This window comes from Diabrotica virgifera, chromosome 1, assembly GCF_917563875.1.
Source record: "Diabrotica virgifera virgifera chromosome 1, PGI_DIABVI_V3a".
NCBI classification, from domain to species: domain Eukaryota; kingdom Metazoa; phylum Arthropoda; class Insecta; order Coleoptera; family Chrysomelidae; genus Diabrotica; species Diabrotica virgifera.
In genome coordinates, this window is record NC_065443.1 from 269,856,367 (window position 1) to 269,880,582 (window position 24,216).

Below are 24,216 nucleotides of genomic sequence, written 5' to 3' on the forward strand. Positions count from 1 at the left end.
ATATTTTATTTTTACGATATTTACATTTCATATATTTATTGACAATTTATAATATTTGGGTGAGAAAAAGTCGTCTTGGTAACATACTAGTAAAATTTCATATTTGGCGGGGACAGTACTTCTTGAAAACAAATGTCTGTGACAAGAAGCCAAAGCAAAGACAACAAAAAACAAAAAGAACATTCAGACCAAGAAGATATTTTAGACACGACAATCATGGCATCAGAAAATCAAGAATTATCAGGAATAGATAAACTATTACAACTGATGCAACTCCAGTCACAAAAACTGGATGACAATCAAAGAGAAACACAACAAAAAATGGATGAAACACAACAAAAAATGGATGAAAATCAACGTGAAACGAAACAAGCCATGGAAGAAACATCAAAGATAATGGATAAAGTGGATCAAAAAATGGATGAAACACAACAAAAATTGGATCAAAAAATGGATGAAACACAACAAAAAATGAAACAAGCAATAGAAGACAACAACAAGAAAATGGAGGAACGCATAGAAAAGTATGAAGTGAAAATTAAAGATCACATGCAAGAACAAGATATGAGAATGAAGGACCACATGAAAGAACAAGAAATGAAAATTCAAAATAAAATGAAGGAGTTAACGAATTGCCAGAAAAAAGAAATGGAAAGTTTGGAAAACAAGTTGGAAAATGCTATTCAAGTAGACAGAGAAGAAGTGGAAAAAAGAATCACAGGAATAGAAAAACAAGTCACCGAAAACCGGACGCAACAAAATGTAGGAGAAAGAAGAGAAATGGTTATACATAGCACAGATGACGTGAAGATAAGATTTGGCGGGGATGTAAGAAGATTACACCCAGTGCCGTTCATAAATAGCCTGAAAAAGAAAATACAGCACATCGGAAATTTTGAAACAGCAAAAGAAACTATCAGAAACCATCTAAAATATGAAGCAAGCCTATGGTTCGATTGTAAAGAAGAAGAATTTGACAGTTGGCAACAATTTGAACAAAAATTTTTGAATTATTTCTGGGGAAAAGTCCAACAATTGGAAATTAACAAGGAATTGCAAAATGGGAAATACAATGATAGGATGGGTATATCAGAAAGGACATATGCATTACAAATTTACTATAACGCAAAACATTTACAATATAATTACTCATCGGAACAATTAGTCGAACTGATTGCAAGACATTTCGAAGAAACGCTGGAAGACCATATCACATTGCAAAACTACAAAGACATATATAGTTTATGCCAATTCCTACAAATAAGAGAATCACGTTTAAGAGAAAGAAAATCAAGAAGGTCGCGAGAAGATTACAGGCCCCGAGAAACACAGGATTACAGAGATAGAAATCAAAATAGGAGGGACTATACAAGACGAGATTTTAATCCCAGAAGGGAAAACGAAAATAGAGACAACGGAAGAGGAAATTATGAACAAAGAAATAGGCAATGGAATGAGGACAGAAATCGAGAATACCAGAATAGAAACACCACACGCTCAAATCAAGAAAACAGAAATAATGGTAGACAAAATGAACAGGGATATCGAGAAAACCGAAACAGATCCGACAGACCAAGAGAAAATAGAAGAGAAGTAAATAATACCCAGACAGATGAATATGACGGAGAGAGACATTATGACGAAAATATAAACAACGATGAGCAACCGGCGTCTTTTCACGACGGCGCTCACTAAAAACCAAAAATCAAACAGGAATCTTTTGTAACCCCAAGGAGTTTATTAAATTGGCAAGAAACACCGAAAAGAAAAATGGAGTTAATTTAAAATTTGTGGATGGATTTATCAACGAGAAACCAATTAAAATTATGATAGACACTGGATCTGAAATAACATTGGTCAACAGAAAACTAATAGAAGAAGTTAACTTAACAAATTTAATTTACAAAATACCTAGGGTAAATTTAGTGGGCGCAAACAAACGGACATTGGCAACTATAAATGAAGGCATACGAGTAATGGTACGACTGGGTAAGAAGATGTATGCACTACAATGTGTAATAATGCCAAACATGTCACACGACATGATAGTAGGAGTTGACGAATTGGCAGAAAAACATGTAGTGATAGATTTTAAAAATAATACGATGAATCTAACAGAAGAAAAAGAAGAAGAACAGGACAAGGAACAGGAGAAACAAAATACGGACGAATCAGGTAAAGAACAAACAGTGGAAATGAATTTGGCAACGAAGCAAGGACAAAGAAGAAAAGGGAGAAAAAGTCAGAAAAAGACAAAAGAAAATGAAACCAGTGGCTCCTCAAAAGAAGAGTTGAGCCCAGAAGAAGAAAAATTGAGAGTATCAAAAGCAAAAGACAACTGAGATTCCTCAAAAGAAGAGATGAGCTCAGGAGAAGAAGAAATAAAGCTAACAAATGAAAGCGAAAAAGATATGATCGAAACAGTGGCATTTGAAGAGGAGGCATATGAAAACGAGGATGCAGAATACACGGTAAAAGTATGTGAAAAATCTGAGGAAAAAGACAGAAGATTGATATGGGAAAAAGGGAAAGACAACATAATAGCCGACACTTTAACACAGGATGAGGACACTGAAAATAAGGAAACAATTACTCTACAGGTGGGACTAATTAGAGTAATACAAGAAGAAGGGGTATAAGACGTAGATTAAAGTAAGGAAATATAGAGGGAGTTGGTTTTGCCTCGAGAAAATTTATTTAAAAATGCAGATAAATTTTATCGAATACAAGGCGGGGATTTGTTATATTTCTATTTGATATGAAAATTAAAATTTGATAATTATAAACAAAATTCAATTTAATATAAAATATTTTCAATTTTCTCAACCACGGGCATATAAATTTAGAACAACCTGTATACAACAAATTATTATATTTAATTTTAAGAAGTGATTAGAAAAAGCTTACGGAACTCGGGACAATGCGCTTAGAAAAAACAAAGTGAATGGCGCATACCATTATCGTTGTTCGCGGAAGGTCCGATCATTAGCCTATGCTAAATAAAACTCAAGTGAAATTGATAATAGGTCATTATCGTTGTTCGCGGAAGGTTCGATCATTAGCCGATGCTAAATAAGACTTAGTGGAAATAGAGAATAGGTCATTAAAATTTGTAAATAGTAGAAAGTAATTTTAGAATGGGAATTAACTATTTTCTTTGAAATCCATTAAGCATATTTAGAAAGATTAAAAATTGGTTTTGAGGAAGACTGCGAATGAGAGTTGGTGGTGGAAGGTTGATTTGTGAATCTGGAAGGGATATTTAGAAAGTAGGGGAATTAATGACAAATAGAGATCAGAATGTTTTGAGCTGTCGAGAAGTGAAGTCCAGTAGTAGACGGTAGTGTACGGAGAGTGAGAAAGCCGGTGTAGTTCCGTGAGTGTGGAGTATCTATCGTGGAACGAGAGGTAGGCCAGGTTGAGAGTAAAAGAACCTCCTTGAGCCAAGAGTGTCCCGGTAGCTGATTGCAGTTTCAAAAAAAGGTAGAAACACGGCATCACGACAGAAGCAGGAACGGGAGCTATACGAGCTAGTTTTCAAAGGAGAACATTACTGGAAGCCAGGACGAGGTTTTGATCGCAGCCAAGGATAGCAGGAAACGGGTCTTGTGTGAAGACATTCTTAGTTCACCAGAAAAAGGTCAGTCTCATTTGTTTGGACATGAATGTATGGATTTTTCGTATTAAATACCACATTTAAAATTGAAGAACATAATCAATAATATCAGAAAAGCTTCATCAAACTTAAATAGAATTGTTGCTAATAAATCCTAATAGTTAAATGTTAATAAAAACTTTCAATTGGAAACCAAAAGGAAATAAGATTCCCATGTGTAAATGTTATGTTTAAGAATAATAAGATATAGCAAATATTAAGCAGTGATTGCCATTTAAATAAAATAAACAATATTTTGATTATAATTGTAACCCATATATGTGTATTATTTTACTCTTTTCTTTCCTATCCCGATTAGGAACCATTGAGAAATACTTAGAGGCCACGAGAGTAAGTAATTAATTTTATAATTCGCCCTGAGATTGAAAACATATTGATATGTGATCTGGTAAATTAATTAGATTATGATTAATGCATTGATTAAATTAAATGACAAATAAGAATATTATCTCATATCAATAATCAAGATCACGTCAATACATAGAAATTATAATTTGCATCGAGATCTTAGCGCGTGAACCTTTACGCTGTGAGCCAATCTTGCGCCTCATAGCGCGCCATTAAAATATCGACATCTTAGCCAAAAATAAACTTACGAACAGTTTCGTAAGCTCAAATTGTTCCTTTTGAGTTTTTCTATCATTATTGTTAATTAAAGTATAAATGTTTAGAGCTCAAATTTGCTTGAAACCCTTATAAACAAGTGAATGTACAATATTTTTAAGAATATTATAATTTCAAACGGGTATAACTTTAAAACAAATGAAGATCAAATAATTTAACAAACTTTGTTGGAAAGCCTTTTAATTAAGCTTTAAAAGGACACCTTACAAGGCTCATTTGCATGCGTAGAAGCCGAGTTACGATCGATAAAGCTTCGAAAAATACTTATTTTGCAATTTGCGATTTGCATTGTGCACTAATTTTACAATATCTTGAGTTCTAATTGCCGCATTTAAGTTTAGTAAACGGTTGTTTCTTCGTTTTTTATTAAGGAACAAATTTTATTTGAAACATTTTTTTGTATATTTTTTAGTTTATGAGCCAGAGTCTTATAAACAATTTATAAACAATTAAATTGTTTATAACAATTTTTTGACCACTCGGATCGAAATCCCCCCTCGAAATTCGTAACCAGCAGCCAAAAATCCATAAGAAACCGTTGAGCTTGTCCATCAGAATTGAAAATGACACGGTGACCTCTATTTGGCGCCTAGACTAATAAGTCCATAATCGTACTTAACCATATACAAAATATGTGGTGGATTTGACAAATATTCAAAGTATCTCGATAAAAACTCAACTTTTTGAAAAAGTACTAAGAGGCAAAAAAGTTTTTAAAACACCGGATTTAACTAATGGTATTACTATAATAATTAAATTGGAACGTACACAAAAGTTTTGGGGAGGGGGGGTTTAAAGGAACAAAACCCCCATAAAATTTTATGGGGTGCCTAAAATTCACTATATTTTTTCCTTCAGATACTACTGTCATAGTAATGCCACATGTCTATTTTCAATAAAATATCTCAACTAGTTTTCGATATATTGGAAAAAATCGATTTTTATTTTGTAATTTCAAAGGGCTGTAACTTTTTTTATGTGCACATTTGTACTAAGGTAAGTTAGGTTCAATCGAACTATTTTTGGTCGCAGAATATGTGATTAGACTTATGACCTGTATTTTTGTTACACCCTGTATAATGTAAATATAATTATAGTAGGGGAGCAAAGTATGCTAAGTGTGCAGTCACTCGAGCGCTTTGGGGACCTATTGGGTTGTGAAGAGTAGGTCCTAAAACCAAAAAAAGTTAGGTAAAGTTTTCCATTTTAGTGGGGACTTTCCATTTCCAACAATCGTTTTTTCCGATTATAACGCCATCTATCCATAATTCGAAAACATGTTTTGAATAAAAGTTACTTATTTTTACGTAAGGAATCAAAATCTTCAATAAAAAATGGGGGCTCCTATTTAATATTTTAAAGTGATACCCCACCCCACTTCCGTGGGGGGTCTTCTTTGGTGTCATTCGATAGATTTTTCAAAAATATTGAATAAGTGTATTTGACAGTTTTTCGATCTGATGTTCATTTCGTGAAATATCCCGGGATTCGTATTTAAAATATTAAATTTAACCCCACCCCTCTCCGTTTGACGTCGTGTTTGGTATCATTCGATAGATTTTTAAAAATATTGAGCACATATTTTTTAGTTTTTCGATTTGTCATTCATTTTGCGAAATATTTGCTTTTTTCTTGTGAAATTTTGGGACTCACCCATTTCCTTACGCCCGGCGCAAATCGTCAGATTTTTGAAATGTACACTCTTTTGCATGTACTTAACTTACCTTATCTTAATTTGATAATTTCGAGTTTTTTTAAGGATATATTTTTTTTCGGTCCCCCCCTAACGAACTCCACCGTGTTAAGAGCCAATATATTATGGTGGAGGTACATCTGCCGGGTACCAGGTTTCTCCTCATATGCTAATCTGACGCGCTCGAGTAACTGCAAAAATCCCCGCTTGGGCTCCCCTACCATTAACATTTTATTCAAATATAGCGATGCTATTTTCGTACCCCAAGGCAATTAAGTATAGTATTTTTACTACAAAAGCGATATTACGTAGGTCAAAATTTTTGACGTAAGAGAACTGTCAAAACATTAAAATGTGACTTTTCATTATTGCCATGTTTATAATAAACATGGCAATAATGAAAAGTCACATTCTAATGTTTTGACAGTTCTCTTACGTCAAAAATTTTGACCTACGTAATATCGCTTTTGTAGTAAAAATACTATACATAGGGCGTGTCCAAATGGGAGGAACCAATGGGTTGCACTGTCACACCTACGAGTTAATTAACTCCGTTTTCCAATGTTTCCGTGTTCCAACAGGACAATGCATATATCCATGTGACAAAGCTACTAGAACCTTTTACAAGGAAATAACGTTAGTCTGCTTATACAGTGCGTCCATAAAGTAACGCATAAATTTATTATTTCGTAAACCAACGACATTCATAAAAAATACTGAAACGGGTCGATTTTTATTTTTAGATTCAGATTTTTCGGCATATATATCATACTAGTGACGTCATCCATCTGGGCGCGATGACGTAATTGATGATTTTTTTAAATGAGAATAGGGGTCATGTGATAGCTCATTTGAAAGGGTATTCAATTCTCTATTCACTAATATAAACAATAACCTAATTATTTGTACCAGGTGTTCAAAAAAACATTTTTTTAATTAAAATAATTGAGACAAAAAGAAGAATGTACGTAGTTTATTTAATTCAAAATACGTTTTACTGTTGTCAGAAAACAGGAAAAAAATGTTTATTTGAGAAATAAATATTGTTTTTTGCATACCCACCCACCTGTCGCTTGGCAGTTTGAACATTTCGTTTAAGCGAAAATCAATGTTTATTTGTCAAATAAAAGTTTTTTCTGTTTACTGAGAGTAGTAAAATGTATTTTGAATGTAATAATTACATCATATTCTTCTTTTTGTCTCACTTATTTTATTTTAAAAAAATGTTTTTTGAACACATTGTATAAATAATTATGTTAATGTTTATATAATTGGATAGAGAATTAAATACCCTTTCAAATGAGCTATCATATGACCCCTATTCTCATTTAAAAAAATCATCGATTACGTCATCACGCCCAGATGGATGACGTCACTAGTATGATATATATGCCAAAAAAACCTAATTTAAAAATAAAAATCGATCTGTTTCGGGAATTTTCCTTAAAGTAACCGGTTTACGAAATAACGAATTTATGCGTTACTTTATGGACGCACTGTAGACATGATAATTGAAGTTATACTATGTGGGTTGGATGAAGGTATTTGAAAATCGTATGTAATTTAGATTCAACAAAATGACTTATGTACAGACTGTGGTTATATAAATACAATACAAACTACAAAAAATGAAAAATCACTTAGCACGGATGAAGTAAGTGCTGAAATACTAAAGTTTTTGGGAGAAAATGAAAGTAAAGCACTGTGTGGTCTCTAACAGAATTGATGACACCTGAATGTAACTATATGATTGGTTAAAGCCAACAATTGTGATAATACTAAAGAAACATTATGCAGAGACATCTGGTGATTATCGAACAATAAGTCTGATTTGTCAACTTTTAAAGATCTTTGTAGGAGAATATACACGATGGTAGAAGGGAGAATTAATAATAATCAATTCGGATTTAGGAGTATCAGTATCCAAATAATATTACAGACATCCCGAGATACAAATTAAAATGTGTACATCTGTGCAATCGATTTTAAAAAGGATCACAAAATGCTAAAAATACATATTACACATTGTAATATTGCTTTATAATATATAATAATACATATAGTCCAGAAAGCCAGTGCGCATCCGCTAGGAAAAATATTCTAATTCGGATTCTTTGCAAAATCCTACTCAAAAAGGACTCCTTTTAACAAATTTTTATGTTGCCAGGACCAAGAAGTGGTCAAAAATTTTTTAAACGTTTTTTTTTGTTTTTTTCCTAAAATTATTTTTTTTGCAAGGAAAAAAGTTTTTTTAGGTTTTTTGGATCATTCCAAAGAGAAAAGGTCTTTAGTGACTTTTCTCTAAAAATGATAGTTTTTGACATATAAGCGATTAAAAATTGAAAAATTGCGAGATCGGCCATTTTTAACCCTCAAAAACTATGTGAAAAGCTGAAAATTTGAATGTTGCCAAGGTAGATAGATATTCCTTAAACATCGATTGATGAAATCCCGAAGAGTTTTTGCAATACAATATTTAAAACTCCTTTGTTTTTTAATTGCTATTCAAGCGTGCACGACACTATTTTCCACCGACAGTATGGTGCAAATGAAAGCAATAAATTCGTTATTTCGTAAACCAGTGACTTTAAGGAAAAATCCCGAAACAGGTCGATTTTTATTTTTAAGTTATGATATTGTGGCATATATGGTATACTAGTGACGTCATCCATCTGGGCGTAATGATGTAATCGACGATTTTTTTAAATGAGAATTGGGGTCGTGTGCTAGCTCATTTGAAAAGTTCTTCAATTCTCTATTCAGTGATATAAACATTTACATATTTATTTATACAGAGTATCCAAAAATTTTTTAATAAATTAAATTATTTGACAAAAAAATAAGAATGTATGTAATTGATTTAATTCAAAATACATTTTACTGTATTCACAAATCAGAAAACAAAGTTTATTTCACAAATAAACATTGCTTTTCGCTTAAATTAAATGTTCAAACTTCCAAGAGGCAGGTAGCTGGCAGGAGCTGGCTTGAACATTGAATTTAATCGAAAATCAATGTTTATTTGTGAAATAAACATTTGTTAGTTTTCGGATAACAGTAAAATGTATTTTGAAATAAATAAATTACATACATTCTTTTTTTTTCAAATATTTTAATTAAAAACTTTTTTTGGACACTCTGTATAAATAAGTATGTAAATGTTTATATTACTGAATAGAGAATTGAAGAACCTTTCAAATGAGTTAGCACAGGACCCATCATCGATTACGTCATCACGCTAAGATGGATGACGTCACTAGTATACCATATATGCCACAATATCATAACTTAAAAATAAAAATCGTACTGTTTCGGGATTTTTTCTTAAATGCGCAGGTTTACGAAATATCGAATTTATTCCTTTCATTTGCACCATACCAACTGTATACACATGCAACGGTGGAAAATAGTGTCGCGCACGCTTGATTAGCAATTAAAAAACAAAGGAGTTTTGAATATTGTATTGCAAAAAACTCTTCGGCATTTTATCAACCGATGTTGAAAGAATATGTACCTACCTTGGAAACATTCAAATTTTTTAGTTTTTCACATAGGTTTTGAGGGTTAAAAATGGCCGATTTCGCAATTTTTCACTTTTTAATCGCTTATATGTCAAAAACTATCTACTTTAGAGAAAAGTCTACTGCAGACCTTTTCTGTTTGGAATAATCCAAAAAACCTAAAAAACTTTGTTGCGCGAAAAAAAAATAATTTTAGGAAAAAAACAAAAAAAAACTAAACGTTAAAAAAATTTTAACCCACTTTTGGTCCTGGCAACATGCAAATTTGTTAAAAAGGGTCCTTTTTGAGTAATTATTTTTGAGATTGTGCAAAAAATCCGAATCGGAATATTTTTCCTAGCAGATGCGCAGTGGCTTTCTGGACTAAACACGATAATTCGTTGAAATATAATTATTTTGACATAATATTCAAAAGTCAAGTCAGTAGGTAATACCAATGGTTTTAAATCGACGTCATGGAATAAAATTTTATTTTATCGACTGTTTCACTAGACTGTTTTTAACTGATAAAACGTCATAGCAACGCATCGTTTACTACTGACAAAACTCCTTAGCGACGTGATTTCTCAGCGACAAAATCATGACAGATCCGTCACGAAAATATCTCTGGTAATAACAAATAAATAAAGATTATATTTCGTTGATATGGTGCATCAATTGTCTCGTGAAATAGTCTTGTCGAATATAATTCGAGAGAAAATTATTTACCGGGAAAATTTTCTCCTGGTTTCCTTCAAATTCGTTGCCTTTTGGTAATTTTCGCTTATGAAATTTTGACAAAATCACTCGACTGACGTCTCGTGATTTAAGTCAAAAATTTAATTCGCCAAAATTGCCAGGCAACAAACTTTTATACCAGTCGAAAATGTTGCCGGCAAAATTTTCTCTCTTGTAATAATAGGTTTGTTCTTGCAAACAGTCAAACTAGTCAGAAACCGGCAGCAAACAGTTGGCCAGTGAGAAAATATAATACAGTAACCAGTGCTATCCCCTCTACTCGCGCTGGTCCACTATTCCCTGATGGTTTCAAACCGTTTGAAACTGATGCTAGAACAAACCTATTATATACAAAAATTTGGTTTTGGCAAACTTGTTAGAGAACGTATTAAACAACTCAAGGATCAGCTTGTATCTGTGATACATTTGCAAAATGACACGAATTGCTCGTTTACATATTTAGTCCATTCTTTCACGGTTTTTGCTCTAAATTTTAACAAACCGCTTGGATTGACATAAAATTTGGCATGCATATAGCTTACATGTCAAAGAAAAAAAGTAATATTGTGCCGATGTGTGCTTTTGCCCTGGGGGTGACTTTCACCCCCTTTTGAAGGTGAAAAAATATATATCCACAATAAGTCCGGAAATGGGTAAACTGACTGATTTTAAGTAACTTTTGTTCTGTAGAGCTTTTTCGCCAAGTCAACACTTTTCGAGTTATTTGCGAGTGAATATGTTCATTTTTCAACAAAATAACCACATTTTTAGACGGCTTTTCGCAAATAACTCAAAAAGTAAGTATTTTGTCGAAAAAAACGTTCTTAGCAAAAATATTGCCTATAAAAAATTGAGAGAAATGGTGTACGCGTTAGGTCTCTGGATCTCGTAGAACCAGAGTTATAGCCAATGAAAATAGATTCATATTCACCAAATTTCAAATAGAATATTTCGACGTGAAATATCCAAAAAATTAAGCGCTTTTTGAGGAAAACCCATTTAAACTTTTTTAAAGTGTTTTAAAAAAGCATTATTTCTGTCTTTACAAAAAGTTTCCAGCATTAAATTTAAGCAAGTTACGCTCAAAATAAAAGATGGTCCCTTTTGTTTTTGCAAAAAAAAATCGGGAAGACCAACCCCTAATTAGCAACTTAAATGAAATTAATCGTTACCGCTCCACAAATTATTTTACTTATGTTGTGTTTATATGATCTGTAAGTTTCATCGATTCAAAGTGCTTATTTTTGAAAAAATTTGGTTTCAAAATAAAATTTTTAAAAATTTAAATTTTGAAAAATATGCTTTTCTTCAAAATAGCTTAAAAATTGTTAGATATACCAAAAATCTCGAAAAACAAAAAAAGTCAGATTTGCTTTTCTGAATATCATATTTTTTTTTGTTTTTCTTTAGACAAAAATTGATTAAGATTTGGTGTTTCTAAATTTGCATACATTCGTGATCAGTGACTCGTTCAACCCATTTTAACTACAGCCCTTTCAATAATAAGGACTTTGAACCGATGAAACTTACAGATCATATAAACAATATATACAGTCCATTCATTTTACATATTCCCAACTGTCAACAAACGCACATGGAAGCTAAACAGGGTCGTCCTGAAGTGTATCTTAAAAACCAACACGCTACCTACAATTTGAATTTGCAGACTGACCAGTTTGGACCTGTAAAATGAGAATCCGCCTCGTTTAGGGCAATAAATTACACTTAACAGCCCGTTGACGAATGAGACGGCGAATAGTAACACGTGCGTTTGTTTATAGTTGGGAATTTGCTATGTGAATGTGGTGTACACGAGTCAAGAAACTTGTAAAGTCGTAACGATTAAGTTCATTTAAGATACTAATTAGGGAGTGATTTTCTCGATTATTTTACCAAATAGGTACAAAAGGGACTATCTTTATTTTGAGCGTAGCTTGTTTAATTTTGATGCTAGAAATTTTTTTTATAAAACAAAAATGACACTTTTTTTAAACACTTTAAATAAGTTGTAATGAGTTTTTCCCCAAATGTGCTTCATTTCTGGTTATTTCACGTTCAAATATTCCATTTGGAATTTGACGAACATGAACCTATTTTTCATTAGCTATAACTCTGCTCCTACTAGGTGTAGAGACGTGATGTATACACCATTTTTTTTAAATTTTTTACAGGCTATATTTTTGCTAAGAATGTTTATTCGACAAAATATTTACTATTTGAGTTATTTGCGAAAAACCGTCTAAAAGCGTGGTTATTTTGTTGAAAAATAAACATATTCACTGCCAAATAACTCCTAGGGTGTTATTGAACTCCTAACACCTAGGGTGTTATTGAAAAATAACGCCCTAGGGCCTATTAAATTTAAATAACGAGTTAATTACTGTCAAGTTGACAAATAAAACTCTAAGTAAAACTATGGTTACCACAAGTACAGCTGGTTCAAAAAAAAAACTGATACGACTCTTAAAGCGTATTTTGTAGAAAATTGAGCAGTGTACTTTCTTCTTCTTCTTGTTTTTGTTTTTGGTGTCGCTGCAAGGCAATTACCAGCATGATTTATAGGCGATCTTGATGTAGTCTGGCTCTAAGCCATATCAAAATCGCTGACTATGTTCTTGTAAAAAACTTTTGATGAGGTGTGATATAATGAATATGAGTTTAATTATATTTAATTCATTATATTTTGATGGATAAACACTTATTATGTACATACGGTCACTGTCACTGCCAAATCTTAAAATTTGTCAGATAACTTCAACCTCAAAAAATGGCTGTTTGTTTGTTTATTTTATTATTTGTCTGTCATAATAAATATAATATAATGTCAGACCAATCATACACTGCTCAAAATGATCAAATCTTACTAAGAGTCGTATCAGTTTTTTTAGGAACCAGCTGTACGTTACAACTATTTCTGGCAAATGTACTTATTTGAAAACTAATTAATTCAAAATTCATTCAAATTTTTTGCATATAAAGAATAACTTAGTCGGATATTAAACGTTGAAGGTACCACGGGTATTATAATAATAATGCTTTCTGTCAACGTATATACCTCGGGCCGAAGGCCCTCGGTCTATACACCATTGACCTCAAGCGTTATTATCCTTATAATACCCTTAGTACCTTAATAATTAGTCCATGTGGTGAGACCGCTCCCGTCTGGAAAAATTTCTGATTCGGTTTCTTTGTGGGTTCCTATTCAAAAATGTCCCTTTTAAACAAATCTGAAGGTTGCCAGGCGGAATTTTTGGAGGAAATTGTTTAAACAATTTTTTTAAACAAATACAAAAGATCACGTTTCTTTGCTGTAAAACAGATATTTTTAGATTTTTGGGCCATTCTAAACAAGAAAGGTATCTTTTAATTTTTCTCAAAAATTGACAGTTTTCGAGTTATAGGCGATTAAAAATCAAAAAAATGCGAAAATACGCATTTTCGAGGCTTAGAAACTCATATTCAAGTTAGTATTTTTGAGGTTGCCAGATACTTAGATTTAAGACTAAACATTCCGCTTTTTGATTCTGAAGAGTGATCGGTTCTAACCTTAATTTATACCGTTGTTTTTTTAATTGTTAAATATGTGTGTTTATCCGATTTTTTGCAAATGCGGCGCGCTCTATTTCAAAAATTTTCTATTTTTCTCCGAAAAATATTTTTTCGAGATTATTTGAGATATTCTAAATAAAATAAGTTTCTTGACATTTTTCCCAAAAGTTAATAGTTTTAAAGTTATAGGCGATTTAAAATAAAAAAATGAGTTTGTTTTGTCATTTTTCGGATATTAAATCGCTTATAACTTTAAAACTATTAATTTTTGAGAAAAGGTCAAGAAACTTATTTTATTTAGAATATACCAAAGAATCTAGAAAAAATATTTTTCGGAGAAAAATTGAAAATTTTTGAAATAGAGCGCGCCGCACCGGCCAAAAAATTGGAAAACACGCATATTTAACAATTAAAAAACAACGGTATATATTAAGACTAGACGCGATCACTCTTCAGAATCTGGAAGCAGAATGTTTAGTCTTCAATTTAAGTATCCGGCAACCTCAAAAATACTAATTTAAATATGAGTTTTTAAGCCTCGAAAATGCGCATTTTCGCATTTTTTTTATTTTAAATCGCCTATAACTCGAAAACTGTCAATTTTTAAGAAAAATTACAAGATACCTTTCTTGTTTAGAGTGGCCCAAAAAATTGACAGCAAAGAACCGTGATATTTTGTATTTGTTTAAAAAAATTGTTTAAACAATTTCTGCCCAAAAAATCCGCCCGGCACCTTTCAGATTTGTTTAAAGGGGACATTTTTGAATAGGAATCCACAAAGAAACCAAATCAGAAATTTTTCCAGACGGGAGCGGTCTCACCACATGTACTAAATATACGACGAAGTAAACCTTTGTCAAAACCTTCCAAGTTTTATTTTTGGGTCAGATGTTATTATTTTTTTGTTAGACTTCGAATATGAAGTAGAAGGGCCTTCTTTATTTATTTTTCATTTATTTTCAATCCATTTCATACTACGAAAACTTACTCCAGTTTTTTAATCTTACTCCTTTTTCCAAGAGAAATGAAAACCATCATATTCATCATCAGTGGTGCCACAACCCTAATTGAGCCTCGACCTTCTCAGTATATTTTGGCAGTGGTTTTTATTTAGCCCCAATCAATGCCAGTTTGTTGTGGCGATATTTCTGGCACCCTCGTCCTCACCGTCATTTTCTCACTATTTTGGTTTACCCTTACTCCTATTCCTAACGGTACCGCTAATAGGGTTCATCTGGGTAGGTAATTTGTATTTGCTTATGACACATCTCCACCCCATCTAAGCCTACCTCTTTTTATAAAGAATATTACATCTTTACCATTTACTATTTCTTTATACTTTTCACAATTGTGTTTGGTATTGATACTCCCTTTTACTTTTTACTCCCATTTAAGGAGTGATCGTACTCGAGGCCGTTGTTTCATCAGCCATTTCCATGAATATTTCTTGATAAGGTTAGGCACTATAAACAAAAGGTGGTTTCAGTGGTGTTAAGGAGAAGGAAACAGACATAGCAGAAATGTCTCCCCTCAGAAACGTAATATAAATCAGCTAGAAAATAAACATTATTTTAAATGTGTTTAAGAATGGTTAAACATCTATATGTATAAATATTTTCACTGAGGCAACATTACCTTTTCAGGAAATTTTTGTATTTCTTCCATTCGATGTACACCATTTGATTTTGGGCGAAAGTTTCCTATTGCATGTTTGAATGTGGTAGTTCTAGTAGATGCTGAACCACCTGAAACAATAAAAATGTTTCATCTTAATTTTTTATGTGTTTCACAAATATACTGGGTTCACAAATTATGACAGCTGATACAGATGCAGAGTATATTCATGGGGAGATCTTGGGGATGTAAAACGATAGAATAGGCGAAATCTGAAATACTCCTTGTAGTGTTGTTCTTTTAGTAAAGGTTAGCAGTAAAAGGAAAATCATTTGGCTTTCACTCTCATAAAAGTAGGTCGACCTCCCTTAACCCTTAAACGCCCAACGGTGGGTAAAAAATGTCCACCTAATGCGTATTCCCTTGTAACATATTTATTACTTGCTTAAAAATTTTAAAAAAAATTATTTATTGTTAAAAATACAGCCCTTGAGTTAAATATGGGTGGGCATAAAAAGTACACCCTTAGTAAAACTTGTTACTAAAGGTTTCTCTATAATTTCTCTTTGGTAGGAACATAATCCATATAATTATCTAAGTATAATTACATTATCGACATAATTATCTGCCAATGAGAAGGCTGAAAGGAAGAATGTGGAGAAAATCGAAAAATCTGAATTAATGACTTTTACTGGTATGTTAATTTAGATGTACATTGTAATTTTGTTGTAAGGTTTGTAAATTGTTTATATTAATATTTTAGAAGATGCTGTGTTTATTAAGCATAAGATTTCCATTTCCAACCACTCTCAATAAATATATTAGCCATTTTCGAGGGGTCGTTTAAGGGTTAATGCTAAGTGCGATCGAGACTCCCTGACGCTTTTGGCAAAATATCCTTAGCTGAAGATTGTTAGCTTATCTGTATATGCAAGGCTGTAAAACCCCCCTCTCAAAAATGTCTCTATCAGGTGCTTCAACATTATAGTGAACAGCAGTGGTGAAAGTACTTCCGTTGGGCAACTATTTCCTAACCTCGTTGCCATAGCGGCTGCGGCTAGCTAAATAATAACAGTCAAAATTTCAACCCATGTTGTTTGCAACTAAGTGGGATTACTTACTTTTTTACGTTCACCGAAGATGGACTGACAGGTCCGAAAACGTTTGTTCTAAAGAATTATTGTAATTAATTTGGATTTTAGTTTGGATTTAGTTTAGTAAATTTTTTGCATATAAAGAATAACCTAGTCGGATATTAAACGTTGAAGGTACCACGGATATTATAATAATAATGCTTTCTGTCAACGTATATACCTCGGGCCGAAGGCCCTCGGTCTATACACCATTGACCTCAAGCGTTATTATCCTTATAATACCCTAAGTACCTTAATAATTAGTCCATGTGGTGAGACCGCTCCCGTCTGGAAAAATTTCTGATTCGGTTTCTTTGTGGGTTCCTATTCAAAAATGTCCCTTTTAAACAAATCTGAAGGTTGCCAGGCGGAATTTTTGGAGGAAATTGTTTAAACAATTTTTTTAAACAAATACAAAAGATCACGTTTCTTTGCTGTAAAACAGATATTTTTAGATTTTTGGGCCATTCTAAACAAGAAAGGTATCTTTTAATTTTTTTTAACCTCGTTGCCATAGCGGCTGCGGCTAGCTAAATAATAACAGTCAAAATTTCAACCCATGTTGTTTGCAACTAAGTGGGATTACTTACTTTTTTTACGTTCACCGAAGATGGACTGACACGTCCGAAAACGTTTGTTCTAAAGAATTATTGTAATTAATTTGGATTTTAGTTTGGATTTAGTTTAGTTATTTATTTATATACCAAATACAACAGAAGTTTAGTAATTTGATTAAGTTTTTCAACAAACTATACGATATGCTGTTAACTCCACGGAACTATGCCGTTTTAACTTAACCTATGATAACCCTATACGTTAAAGTCTTTAAGGAGTTGCTCATTAAGAGATGAAGGCAGGGATAGCTCTTCTTCCAAGTTTTGCCAGTTTGCACTCGAAAAAAAAATTAATAAAAACTCCATCCATATCTAGAAAACTTAATACCGCTTCGTATTTATGTATGCTAAAATATGTTATTCAAAAAGTCTTTTTTGGCCACTTACATACTTTTGGCATTAGTACTAAAAAGACCTGTAATAACTTATATTGCAAACTATAATTCTTAGAAAAAGATCAATTTTTAAAATGAAGCATAAATACTGTATATAAGGTGTTTGGTAAAGAATGGGCCATAGCTAAACCTTAGATTCCTGAGGTTCAAATAGGTCGATTTAAGCTAACTTACCTTAGTACAAAAGTTGAAAATAACCTAAATACAGGATGTCAAAGTTAAATTTTTATTTTATTTATTTTTGAATATTTCCTGACAGGCAGGGGACGACAACACAAAATTTGGTAAGTGGTGCTGGTACTGTACAATCTACTAAATTATGTTAATCCAACGTTTCTGACTACTACCAGAGGCTTACGACGGGGAAACGTGGATGGTTGACCCTTCCCAAATTCTACGCCACTGGAGAAATTGCTATTTTAGTACAATTTTTTTATTCTCCAATACTTTCTATGTAAATAACATACTCTCAATTCGTAACGATAAAGCCATTAGTTTTCGAGATATTTGAAGCTAAAAACGAAGGAGCATAATACATTAATCAAAATACGTGTGCCGTTTCATTTTTAACTTCAAATATCTAGAAAACTAATAACTTTATCGTTACGAATGAAGATATATTATATGCATAGAAAGTATTGGAGAATCTAAAAATTATGCTAAAATAGCAGTTTAATGAGTGGCGTAGAATTTGGGAAGGGTCAACCATTCACTTTCTCCTGTCGTATGCCTCTGGTATTAACCACAAACGATTAATTAACATAATTTAGTAGGGTCTACAGTACCTACACTTTCTGCCAAGTACCATAAAGATATGTTAAATAGTTTTATATTACCGGGTGCAAATATTTCTTAAAGTTTTAAATAAAGAATCAATTATTAAAAAAAAGAATACTTTAAAATAATTGGACATATCCTTGTGATACTTGACAGAACGCTAGAAACGATTATTTAACATAATTTAGTCGGATGTACAGTGCCTACACGTTCTGTCAAGTATCACAAGGATATGTCCAATTATTTTAAAGTATTCTTTTTTTTAATAATTGATTCTTTATTTAAAACTTTAAGAAATATTTGCACCCGGTAATATAAAACTATTTAACATATCTTTATGGTACTTGGCAGAAAGTGTAGGTACTGTAGACCCTACTAAATTATGTTAATTAATCGTTTGTGGTTAATACCAGAGGCGTCCGATAGGGGAAAGTGAATGGTTGACCATTACCGGATTCTACGCCACTGATGAAACTGCTATTTTAGCATAATTTTGAGATTCGCCATTACTTTCTTTGCAGATAATCTAGTCTTCATTCGTAACGATTAAAGTCATTAGTTTTCGAGATATTTGAAGTTAAAAATGAAAAGGCACACTTATTATGATTAATGTATTTGCTCCTTCGTTTTCAGCTTCAAATATCTCGAAAACTAATGGATTAATCGTTACGAATGAACAGTATATTATTTTCATATAAAGTATTTAAGGATAAAAAAATTGCAATCAAATAGAAATTCCGCCAGTGGCGTAGAATTTTGGAAGGGTCAACCATTCACGTTCCCCCGTCGTACGCCTCTAGTAGTAGCCAGAAACGTGTGTTTAGCATAATTTAGTAGAGTGTACAGTACCAGCACCACTTACCAAATTTCGTGATGTTGTTCCATGCCTGCCAGAAAATATTCAAAAATATATAAAATAAAAGTTTAAATTTGACACCCTGTATTTCGGTTATTTTCAACTTTTGTACTAAGGTAAGTTAGCTTAAATCGATCTATTTTATCTCAGGAATCTAAGCTTAAGCTATGGCCCATTCTTTACCAAACACCCTGTATATAATCTTTGTTTTTATTCTGTCTATTTTTTTTGCCTGGGATATCTACCTAAATTTAGTACATAAATAATACTACTACTTGATACTTTGTTCAAAAAATGTAGTAAAGTTAAAAATAAACAAAACTCTCGAAAAAGAGATGAAAATAGTAGAGGTGGGAAATTATCGGTATTAACTTATCAAACATTGCCACTTACTATGTTTCTCACCTTCTTCTTCTTCTTGTGCCACTCCTATCGGAGATTGGAAATCATCAAGGCTACCCTGACTTTGTTTACAGCTGACCTAAAAAGTTCATTAGTGGTGCAGCCAAACCACTCTCTCAAATTCCGCATCCACGACATTCTTTTACGGCCTGGATTCCGTTTTCCTTCTATTTTTCCTTGCATTATATTTTGAAGTAATGCGTATTTATGACCTCTCATCAGGTGACCCAAATACTCGAGTTTTCTTCGTTTTATCGTTAATAAAATTTCTGGGTCTCTTCCTATCCTTCGTATTACTTCAAGATTTGTGATTCTTACCTTAGACACCTTAGCTCTTTCTCACCTTAGACATTCGCTAAAAGCTAGTTGGCTTTAGTCATACCTATGACGTTAACGTTACATTAACATTTTTTTTTAAATTTTAAATAATTTTGACGAAGCTATTAAAACGAATAGAATGAGTGAGTTTGGAAGCAAGGATGTCCATAAATAAATCAAAAATAAAGATTATTATTAATGAGTTAATAATTTTAAGTTAATTTTTCAAAACATTTTTATCTAATAATTCCACAGACACAGTTTCCCATACCCTCAGGCAAAAAATATTCAGCTACTACCGTGATATATTTTGATGTTTATTTGTGTCAGTCGAAACGAAAAAAAAAATATAACGTCTAAAGGTGGAAAACTATTGTAAATTGTAAATGATCATGTTTTATAGGTTTATAGCAGTACTCTCCCACCTCTACTAGTTTCATCTCTTTTTATTTCACAACGCATTATGTTCCCCATCTTTTGAGTTATTTTGCCGGTTATTAGCGCGCCCATCACTGTATAATAATATTATGTAGGTATAATAATATTTCAGCCATTTTCGAACATACCTACCTTTATGGTTAAAATTAATATTGTCATTATGTTTTCAATATTGAAAATGCTCTATTCGTATTACCAAAATATTAAAACTTGAGCATCAGCACATACACGTCCGCATTAGTCGAATAAAGCCTCAATGTTTACTGCTAAAACATTATGCTACACTTTGATAAAACATCCCACCAACCAATATTCCAATATCTTCCAATATTTATTGCTTTTACAATATTCATGAACACTGTACGTGCAATCAGAGCGATGTTTGAAAATTTATAGATCGATTATAATAACATGTGTGTTGTTAATTAAATTTACTTTGAGGTAATTTTCTAGAATATCGGAGGGAAAAAACAATAGACGCTATATGCGACGCTTAAACATCCAAACCTACACTTGAGTCCGCAAATCTTTACCCGTGCGTCATCAGTTAAAGCATACGAAATAAATCGATGATAAGTCGGAAATTGGTTTACGTCTTAGCGTAGTAAAAAAAACAATTTATAAAAAATATCAATAAAAAATAATAAAAAAAAGTTAACAATATAAAACAAATGCAACAAAAAATACAATAAAAAATAAAAATTTACAAAAAAATGAACAACCAAAACAAAGTATTATTAGATAATAATTGTAGATAATAATGTTAGTTTGTTATAAGGTAAATGTCCCAGTAATAGACACGTTAAGGTACAGTTTGAAGTTAAGCTTTCAATATATCAATATTGTTTTAATATTAATATATTCTATTAAGCTCCTCATGAGCTTCTGTTATTTTACTTTTAATTGGTATAATCTAAAATGGCGGAAAATTTCATACTTTAAAACGGAAAATAAAATATTAAGAATAATACCATTTGTACTAGTAATCGACACCAGCAGTTTTTAACTGTCCTTATAATAGACATCTCATGTCCCAGTAATTGACACTAGGAAGTTTAGCATAAGTTCATCCAACCACTTTCTGTCACACAAATGACCAATTATTTGGCATATATTTCCAGAAGCATTTCCAACAAATAATCTTGTAATACATTCTTTCTCGTTACAGTTTATACTGTTTTGTTGCCTATTCTCACAAGAACTTTAGATCCTTTGGGAGAAAGAATAAAGGCTGTTTCGTCGCAGTTAAATATTCTTTGAGGATCATCCAATATTTGATGGCAATCGACCTCATTCAGACGTTGCCTAACTTGACAGAACCACGGTCCACGACCTTATGTTGTCTTCCGTTACCGAAGCTCTACCGGGTGCTAAATTCTGTGAAACTCTTGCAGCAACTGGCGGATGCCTTCTTAGGAAATTTTCATACCAGTGTCGGCCCAGTCTACTATTGGAAAAAGTAGTTGGCCTTTTCAGATTTTTAACGAGAATGTGTACGCTATCCAACAGTATTTCTTTCGTAATGGGAAAACCAGAATTTCCACAATAAAAAATCCATCTTTCCAGCTCACTGTCCTCTCTTGTTGTAAGAAAAGTTGTTGGTCCCATTTTTCTATTAACAGGAGACTTCCCTTTAAATTTGTACATCAAGGTAACTCGAGGGACACCAAACGTTTTGCTAGCTGTTTTCATCGGCATACCTTGACCAACGGCCTACAGAGCTTTCAGCATCTGTTTTTGACTAATTAAATTTTGTAGCCATCCTGGAATAATTAAAAAGTATAATAGTAAGTACATTTCAGAGCTTAAATATTTCTAGTACCAGTAATTGACACCCACCGGAACCAGTTAGAGACACCGATTTTATTTAGAAGATTCCCACTAACTCGTTCATAAAAAAGGGTGTCAATAACTAGTACAGAGTTAGATTGATCTTTGTAGAAACCATCGAGAAAGTTGGAGTAGAGATAAACTCAACAGATTAGAAAAGGGGAGGTATAAAAGATTTCACTTCTGAGACCGAGTAATCGACACCTGTGTCAATAACTGGTTATCACTGTACCAGTAATAGACACTAAAAGATAAACAAAAATTCGGGAATTATAAGATTTAGAAAATATTTTTAATTGATAATATTGGAGAAAATATATTAAAAAACATATAGAACCTGCATTACAAGTAATATATCTCACCTTAAACTCTCATAAGCTTATTTACTCAAGAAGGATTCTAAGCGTTTTTACTAAGCCAACTAGTCGTAGTAGATCGTGACCGAAACACGTCCTCTATTAACCACTATTTTTCGAACACTGGTGAAAACTGTATATCAGTTGACACTAATTATGACAGCAAACAGTTAGAGGTGGAGGACTAGATGTGTACGCATGACAAAAACAACTGTGAAACCCTTAATATTTGCAGAATTTCACGTATTGAGTCGATAACTGGGACAGTGTCTATAACTGGGACATTTGTATGGTCACTGGTCCCTGTAAGTTGTATCCATATGGAAAACTTTTTTATTATTAATTTTACGAAAAAAAGTTATTCTTCATAAAAAGCTCTGCATGGTCCAAAACCTAAGATTCAACCATCAGATATCAAATTTTATGAATATTATACGAGGTATGTCAAAAAGTTTGAATTTCACTCAAGAGTAAAGTAGCTTTATTTTTCACAATATTGAAAATTGCTATTATGAAAAGTTGTTTGGAATTAAAAACTATATTCTAATATGCAATTACATCCTTCTAATTGAAAAAAAAAATTTGAAAAATTATGGATAACTAACAATATTTTCAGTAATTTTAATTTTAATAACTCTTTTATTATTAATTTTACGAAAAAAGTCATTCGTAATAAAAAGTTCTGCATGGTCTAAAATACTCTAAAACCTACAATACAACCATCTTATGTCAATTTTATACGAGGTGTGTCAAGAAAGATAAATTTAGATCAAAATTAAAGTACCTTTATAGTTCAAAATATTTCAGTAAGAAGGATGTAATTACATACTGAAACATGGTTTTTTAATTATTAATAACTTTTTATAACAACAATTTTCGATATTGTGAAAAATAAAGGTATTTTACTCTTGAGCCAAATTCATATTTTTTGACATACCTTGTATAAAATTGATAAAATTTGACATACGATGGTTGTATTTTAGGTTTCACGCTATGCAGAACTTTTTATTAAGAATCACTTTTTTCGTAAAATTAATAATAAAAGAGTTATCAGAATTGAAATAACTGAAAATAATGTTAGTTATCCATAATTTTTCAAAAAAAAAAAAATTTTAATTATAAGGATGTAATTACATATTAGAATATAGTTTTTAATTCCAAACAACTTTTCATAATAGCAATTTTAAATATTGTGAAAAATAAAGCTACTTTACTCTTGAGTGAAATTCAAACTTTTTGACATACCTCGTATAATATTCATAAAATTTTATATCTGATAATTGAATCTTAGGTTTTGGACCATGCAGAGCTTTTTATGAAGAATGACTTTTTTTCGTGAAATTAATAATAAAAAAGTTTTCCATATGGATACAACTTACAGGGACATACTGTATATTTAGAGTTAGAAATACAGAAAAAATTCCTCTGATTGAAAAATCAAATTTGTTTGTTTTTAAAATAACAAAATGTCTGGCTAATTGGCTCGGCCAAGGCCATCAAATTCACAAAAAAGTCGGAAATTGAAATTTACTAAACGCAACAGCAAGTCACTTACTGTCACTTGCTGTTGCGTTTATATAAAATATAAAAATATCAAAAACCTCCACTTTTCACCCCCCGTAACTCTGGAACCGTTGATTTTATAACAATTGAAGACACAAGTGCATGAAGGGTATATGTGACAAATATTTCAAAACATGTTT